Genomic DNA, 8,506 nt, shown 5'->3' with positions numbered 1-8,506 from the left:
GAAAAATAAATATTAGTATTTTTAAATACTTTGAAACCAGTATTTCTAGAGCTACAAATTTTAGCCATATATAACCTTCCAATAGTTTCAGATGACTATTTAGATCATATAATTTGTAAAGTTCATATTTTCGATTAAATCAATACTTATAGTTAATATTCTTGGGTGGTGCCTGTGTCTAAAAGGAGTAGGGCACCGGCTCCACATGCCAGAGGTAGCAGGTTTAAACCCAGCCCTGGCCAAAAACTAACCCCCCCAAAAGTATAGTTAATATTCTCTAGATAAGCAGAGTACCATGACTATATTATCTTTCCTAAACAATATTTGGTTTTTCTGCTGTGATGAAATCTGATATTCTTATAAACCTAACCTTTTCCTCCTTCTACAGTCCTTCAAAATCTAGTTTAAAGATCACCTCTTGGGCAGTGCCTGTGGCTCAGTGAGTAGGGTGCTGGCCTCATATGCCAAGGGTGGTGGGCTCGAACCCAGCCCCAGCCAAACTGCAACAAAAAATAGTTGGGTGTTGTGGCGGGCACCTATAGTCCCAGCTTACTTGGGAGGCTGAAGCAGGAGAATCATCTAAGCCCAGGAGTTGGAGGTGGCTGTGAGCTGTGATGTAACAGCACTCTACAGAGGGCTATGAGACTCTGTCTCTAAAAAAAAAGAAAAGAATTGCTTAAGTCCAAGAGTTTGAGTTGCTGTGAGCTATGATGCCTTAGCACTCTACCAACTATGACAAAGTGAGACTCTGTCTCAAAATTAAAAAAAAAAAAAAGAATAGGAGACCGTGATGGGCTTAGGTAATCCCAGAACTCTGGGAGGCCAAGGTGGGAGGATCCCTTGAGCTCAAGAGTTCCAGGCCAGCCTGAGCAAGACCTATTTCTACTACAAATAAAAAAATTAGCCAGGTATTGGAGCAGGCACCTGTAGCTCTGCCAGATGGGAGGCTGAGATAAGGAAGATAACTTGAGGCTCGGCGCCTGTGGCTCAAGCGGCTAAGGTGCCAGCCACATACACCTAAGGTGGCGGGTTCGAATCCAGCCCGGACCCGCCAAACAACAATAATGGCTGCAACCAAAAAATAGCCAGGCATTGTGGCGGGCGCCTGTGGTCCCAGCTACTTGGGAGGGTGAGGCAGGAGACTTGCTTGAGCCCAGGAGTTGGAGGTTGCTGTGAGCAGTGAAGCCATGGCACTCTACCCAGGGGCTCAGCTTGAGGCTCTGTCTCAAAACAAAACAAAACAAAACAAGGAAGATCACTTGAACCCAGTAGTTTGAGGTTGCTGCCAGCTAAGGTGACTCCATGGCACTCTAGCCTCTGACAAAAGAGACTCTGTCTTAAAAAAAAAAAAAAGTTGCTGTTAATAAAAGGGATACAGGGGCGGCACCAGCCCCATATACCGATATACCGAGGGGGGTGGGTTCGAACCAGGCCCCAGCCAAACTGCAACAAAATATAGCTGGGCGTTGTGGCAGCCACCTGTAGTCCCAGCTACTCGGAAGGCTGAGGCAAGAGAATTGCCTAAGTCCAAGAGCTGGAGGTTGCTATGAGCTGTGACACCAGCGCACTCCACTGAGAGTGACAAAATGAGCCTGTCTCTAAAAAAAAAAACAAACAAACAGGGATACAGAATGAAATAGAAGAGTACAGTTCTTTTTTTGAGTTATCTCTTTCAACTTAATAAGAATACTCTTCATCCACTTAAAGTTACAATTTTATTTTTATTTTTAATAACGAATATATTACTTAAATTTCAATTACATCAAATGAAATACATCTGTACACACTACAAAAGAAATATGATATATGCAAAGGCAAACATGCAGGGATCATGTAATAGTTTCATAGGAGACCAAGTTGTTAGGTAGCAAGGTAATACAATGCAATTAAAGGCTGAAATGAATGAAATACACAGTAAGGCAAACAAAACAGAAAAGTCAAGATGCACCTAAGTACACTAGGTTTTAAATCATTTCCAATAAGGCATGGCTCATGCATTTCTGATGAAGCAGATGTCAATCTTAGGATGTGTTCTGTGCATATCTGCAGATAAGACTGAGAGTTACGTAGATTATTTGACTAAGATCCAACACTTCCAAAAAATGAATTGATGGATAAACAAACCAAGAAAGGCATCCTTCACAAAAGCTGAATTCAGTGTAATTAATTCTTCTTTCGGATGCTTCCTTTTTGCATTTTCAATAGCTTTCCTGTGATCTAAATTATCTTTATCTTGAGTGTTCTTCCCCATTTGTTTTGCAAATAGTTATGTCGCAGGTCATTTACTGGCTACAAGTAAATATGACAAAAATCACAATGAAAATAGTATTAAGTCTCAATCTTGAAAAACAGTCTAAGTGGATCTAACAATTTTTCTAATGTGAATTATTCAGTATAATTTCCTATATAAGTTTTGACATCAGAGAAAGGTATGTCACAAAGCGAGCAATGTGTTGGGTTGTAATATAAAGTTCAATCTTCAGTATACTAATATGGAAAGGTAGAAATCAGTTTTCTAAATGCAGCAGGATTTTAACAGAAAAAGCAAAATAATTATTGCTTCCTGATTAGACACATCCTTGAACTTGCTTGCTAAAATTGAAGTAAGGGGGAAGGGTAGATAGGACGGAAATTGTTTATTTTTTTAAAAATATTTATAACAATGAGCTTCTAGTAAAAGTAATCTTTTTGTTGTTTTTGTTGAGACAGTCTCACTTTGTTACCCTGGGTAGAGTGCCATGCTGTCATAGCTCACAGCAACCTCAAACTCTTGGCCTCAAGTGATCCTCTTGCCTCAGCCGTCCTAGTAGCTGGAACTACTGGCGCCCACGACCGTACCTGGCTAGTTTTAGAGACAAGGTTTCTCAGTCTTGTTCAGGCTGACCTTGAACTCCTGAACTCAAGCAATCTATTGGCCCCGGCCTCCCAGAGCGCTGAGATCACAGGTGTGAGCCACAGCACCAGTTTAGTCTTTCCTCATTAAATCATAGCATCACTACATGGGTAAACTCAACAGAGGAACAACATTTTACCTCATTACTCAGCATTTTATATTATCCCTGATGGTCTATTACCTACTTCCTGACTATATGCACCAAGAACGCCTGGTGGAATTCAGCATTTGGTTCTTCAGATAAAAGATGACTAAAACAACTCAAGGAAATAAGGGAATACGATAACAAAGCCGGGAGTAGGAATTAAATCTCATTCGTTAACTTGCCAAAGCCCTCTGGCGAAGACCAAGGTTTTACTTACTCGTCAAGAAAAAAATAAAGAAAACCAACACCACTGAGGCCAGTTCCCTGCGCAGCCCTGCCGCAAGCCGCCTCAGCAGCGGGACGCAACACACTCCCGCTTCGCCAGGGCTCCCCTCCTTTCGCCCCTCAGGGGTGACTTTTCGGCCAAATCCACCCCAGCGCTCTCGCGGACGCCTTTTATTCGGTGAACTCCACCACGACCGCCCGGCTAGCCCATGCTCTGAAGGCTCCGCGGCTTCCCCTCACAGAGCGCTGGGCGTCCGCGAAACCGCCGCTCGGCCAACCGCCGCCCGCGCGGGGCCCCTGTCGGACCCCAACGTACCTTTAGCGACGCCGCGCCGGCAGCAGCTCTGCCCACAACCGCTCAGCACAGCAACGGCCGCTCACAATGGAGGTTCCCCCTGCACTAGCTCCGGTAAATCTCCTTCGGCCCATCCCCTCCGCCCCCGCCAATGGCAGCGCGAACGTCGAGCCATTGGCAGCGCGAACGTGTGCCAGCCCAGCCAATCAGAGACGAGTGTGAGGAGTGGGCGGGGATACATGCAAGGAGGGAAAGTGGAAATCAGTTAAGGGCCACCCGCAGTTAGCGTCCTGGAGCGCTTCCTCCCTGCAGTCCCTGGGCTTTCCTCACCCATCTCTTCGCACCACCCACTCAACCCAGTGGGTGCAGGCGTCTCACTACTTTTTTTTTCTTGGTGGTTTCTGTGAAAATTTGGATCGTTTTTCGAAAATTATTATCAGAAGCGTTTATTTACAAAAACAAGCCACCTAAAATACGTACCTAACCGATTTGAAATTTTAAGGTATTGTATTAAACTATTTATCTTGATTATTGAGTTTTTTCATGACCCTTTAAGTTTTGCAACTTAAGAGAGTGGTGCTCACACTGCTGTCTTCTTCCTTTTTGCTTTTAAACATTTATGTATTTATTTTGAGGTAGAGTTCTCTGTCGCTTAGGCTAGGGTGCTGTGGAGCCTACAGCCACCTCACAGCAACCTCAAACTCCTGGGCTGAAGCGACCCTCTGTGCCTCAGCCTCCTTATAGTAGCTGGAACTACAGGCTAGTGCCAGGACGTCAGGCAAATTCTTTCTATTGGTAATATTGACGGGTCTTTCTCTTGCTCAGACTGGTTTCAAACTCCTGAGCTCAAGGGATCCTCCCTCCAGGGCCTTCTAGAATGGTAAGATTACAGAAGAGAGCCACCTGGCCGGCTTGTTATCTTTTTCTTGAGTTGCCTAAATTGTCCCAGGTGCCTGGAGGCCTGCTGCTAGAGAATACCTTTCTTAATGGTTATCCTGGGTTCACTCAATAGGTGCTCGATTGGTTGTTATTGTGTGCTCTTTGTGTGGGAAGTGCAGGAAATTATAACCATCCTAACTTGGCCTTGTCACTTCCAGCTACCAGAAAAATGAGTCAAAGTCAGTCTAGAATGTTGTTAAGTCATTAACAGAATCCCATTTTCTAAACTATCAGGTTCTTCATCTCCGAGATCATCATCTGTGAATATGATTTTGATGGCAGAGAGAGGTGGCTTTAAATGTCAATACTATTTTAACAGTAATATGAAGATACTTACTTTTTTCATTCTTTCAGTCAGGAGAGTTCAAGGGAATTTTCCAGAAGTTTCTAGAAAATTGATGTGAGATATTAAAACATTGAATGCAGAAGCAGATAAAAAACTCTCTTACCTCAGACATTAAGGAAACTGGCAAAAATCTAAAACTATCTTATTGTGACCAGTATTATAACAAAATTTTATAATTATCTAGTGTCTGAGCTCCCTCATATTCAAAAGGAGTTTCTGGGGTTCACTTCAGAACTGAAGCAGGCAGCTAAGTGGCCTTGACTTCACAGGGGTGAAACAGGGAGTGTTATCTCAGCTCCAGTGGCCTACCAACAGCAGTCTTAGAAAAAAGCGGAGAAGAGACAGAGAAGTCTAAGTACAAATTGCTGAACAGAACTTTTTAATTTTTCTGTACACTGATACAATTTCTTTGAGTTTTTCCAAGTAAACAGCAGAACCTCCTTGCAGCCCTGAGATAACTATAGCGCCTTACTCTACCAGAATGTCAGGAGAAAGTCCAAGTAAGTGATAAGCCATGGCAGATTGTGACCAGGAGCCGCTGAGCCTGTGCACAGGACTAAAAGAATGAACAACATTAACCCCTTGCTTATTATACTACTGAAATCCCCACCCTGCGGAGGGATTTTTCCACCTTTTTTTTTTTTTTTTTGAGACACAGCCCACCACCACCCCCAGTAGAGTGCCATGGCAGGCATCAAAGCTCATAGCAACCTCTAACTCTTGGGCTCAAGCGATCCTCTTGTCTCAGCCTCTCAAGTACCTGAGACTATAGGCGCCCACCACAACACCCAGCTAATTTTTTGTTGTTGTGGTTGTCATTGTTGTTTAGCAGGCCAGGGTTGGGTTTGAACCTGCCAGCCTGGGTGTATGTGACCAGAGCCCTACTCACTGAGCTACGAGCGCCGCCACCAGTCTTACTTTCCTTCAGGCTGGTCTGCAGCTCCTAAGTTCAAGCAGTCCACCTGCTTTAACCTCCAAGAGTGCTAGGATTACAGGTGTGAGCTACCACACTGAGACTGTGAAAATGATTTTGATGGCAGGGAGATGTGGCTTATGCCTGTAATCCTAGTACTCTGGGAGGCTAATGCAGGTGGATTGCTTGAGGTCAGGAATTCAAAATCAACCTGAGCAAGAGCAAGACACCATCTCTATGAAAAAAGAACAAATTATTTGGGCACAGTGGCAGATGCTTATAGTCTCAGCTGTCTGGGAGGCTGAGGCAAGAGAATTGTTTAAGCCCAGGAATTCAAGGTTGTAATGAACTATGATCATGCCACTTCACTCTAGCCCAGGAGACAGAGTGAAACTCTGTATCAAAAATAAAAAAAAGAATATGATTTTGAAGATAATCCACTCTGGAAGGCCAAGGTAGATGGATTGCCTGAGCTCACAGGTTGGAGACTAGCCTGAGCAAGACCTAAAAATAGCCTCTAAAAATAGCCAGGTGCTTTGGTGAGCCCCTGTAGTCCCAGGTACTTGGGAGGCTAAGGCAAGAGAATCCCTTAAGCCCAAGAGTTTGAGGTTGCTGTGAGCTGTGATGCCGTGGTATTCTACCTAGGGCAACAAAGTGAGACTCTGTCTTAAGAAAAAAAAAGAAAAAGAAAATAACTGAAAGGCATATACAGGGTTGCTGAGAGAGAGGATGTAGAATGGAATAGGAGGTGGGTACGTTTTAGCTAGATAAGAAATTTGGACTTAATTAAGTCAACATTGAGTAGCTTTTAGAAATGTTATGGCTTTTTAGGGCAATAGCATAACTAGTATTTATATTAATAATAATGATAGTAATTGATAATCACTGGATGTTATGTTATTCAAATTTTTTTTGCATATAATATTTTCCATTTATTTCCACACTTTAAGTTAGACAATCTATATTCATGCTGTGTTACTTATTAGCCACATGGTCCTGGGCAAGTTAGGTCAATTTCCAGGGTCACAATGATCTTATCTCTAAATAGGAATAACAAGAAAAGCAACAATAAGTGATACAATGAGTTCTTAATTATATCAGGCACTGTACTCAACTCATATTACTTAAATTAATTCTCACAACAAACTACATAATGTACTGTGAAGTCTCTCAATTTGCTATTTGTTTTTCTTCTTTTTTTTTTTTTAGACGGAGCTTTAAACTTTCACCCTGGGTAGAGTGGTATGGCATCACAGCTCACAGCAACCTCCCACTCTTGGGCTTAAGCAATTCTCTTGCCTCAGCCACCCAAGTAACTGGGACCATAGGTAGCCCACCACACCGCCCGGCTATTTTTTGGTTGTAGTTGTCATTGTTGTTTGGGAGGCCTGGGCAGGATTCAAACCTACCAACTCAGGTGTACATGGCTGGCACCTTAACTGCTTGAGCTATAGGCGCCAAGCCTGCTATTTGACTTTCTTAAAGAAATACACGAGATAACAGACATATAGCTTCTCATACATCTCCCGACTTATAGTAGACACAGGATGTAGAGTGATTATTATTATTAAAACTGATAAAGCTGAGAACATGAATGGTCTTGGCAAATTTTCTAGCTATTTATGTTGGAATATTTTTTGTTTGCTCATTTCTTCCAATAAGTACTGTAGTAGGCAGAATTTGAACACTATAATCTTTTTTTTTTTTTTTTAAGACAGAGTCTCACTTTGTCACCCTTGGTAGAGTGCCATGGCATCATAGCTCACAGCAACCTCCAGCTCTTGGACTTAGGTGATTCTCTTGTCTCAGTCTACAGGTGCCTACCACAACGCCCGGCTATTATTTTTTTGCAGTTTGGCTGGGACCAGGTTCGAAACTGCCACCCTCAGTATATGGGGCTGGTGCCCTACTCAGTGAACCACAAGCACCACCCTGAACCCTATAATCTTTGTCTTCTACTATTTCTATTATGGTTAAGTTACATTACATGGCAAAAGAAAATTTACAGGCTGAGCAGGTGGGCTCACGCCTATAATCTTAGCACACTGGGCAGCCAAGGAGGGAAGATCCCTCAAGCTCGAGAGTTTGAAACCAGCTTGAGTAAGAGCAAGATTCTGTCTCTATTAAAAATAGAAAAATTAGTCGGGCATTGTGGTGGGTGCCTGTAGTCTCATCTAAAAATACTTGAGAGGCTGGGGTAAGAGGATCGCTTGAGCCCAAGAGTTATAGGTTTCTGTGAACTGTGATACCATAACAGTCTACCTAGGGTACAGAGTGAGACTCTGCCCCCCGCCCCCAAAATGAGAAACCAAAAGGGACCTTACAAATATAAATTAAGTCATAAGAAGCTGACTGCAAGATGAAAGGATTAGCTGGGATTTTCCAGATAAGTACATTATAATCACATGAAGTAAAAGCAAAAGACAAGTCAAATAGATGTAGCAGAAAGGAAAGGAAAGTCATAGAGATTCACGGCATGGGAAGAACTCAACCCGTGCGTGGTGCCTTGAAAATGAAAGGGATCACATGGGAACCATGAAAGGAAAAGAAATTCTGGCTGAGTGCAGTGGCTCACCCTTGTAATCCTAGCACTCTTAGAGACTGAAACAGGTGGATTGCTTGAGCTCAGGAGTTCCAGACAAGCCTGAGCAAGAGTGAGACCCCCTCTCTACTCAAAAGATAGAAAGACTAGCCATGACACGCATGTATAGTCCCAGCTGCTCAGGAGGCTGAAGCAAAAAGATCACTTG

The 8,506-nt window shown here is 43.1% G+C and overlaps 1 protein-coding gene across 1 annotated transcript in view; it reads right to left on the bottom strand.

Annotated features, from left to right (window-relative positions):
• The window catches only part of LOC100952166 (activating transcription factor 7-interacting protein 2-like), a 63,337-nt gene extending 59,742 nt beyond the window's left edge, over positions 1–3,595 (bottom strand). The window contains exon 1 of the mRNA XM_023509118.1: positions 3,580–3,595. The gene's annotated coding sequence lies outside the window, so the exon portion shown is untranslated. The remainder of the gene's footprint in view (positions 1–3,579) is intronic.
• Positions 3,596–8,506: the final 4,911 nt, after the last annotated feature.

This window comes from Otolemur garnettii, unplaced genomic scaffold (genome assembly GCF_000181295.1).
Source record: "Otolemur garnettii isolate 467f Iridium unplaced genomic scaffold, OtoGar3 scaffold00369, whole genome shotgun sequence".
Taxonomy (NCBI): domain Eukaryota; kingdom Metazoa; phylum Chordata; class Mammalia; order Primates; family Galagidae; genus Otolemur; species Otolemur garnettii.
Note: the sequence above shows the minus strand (reverse complement) of the source record. Positions and strands in the feature narration are given on the sequence as shown.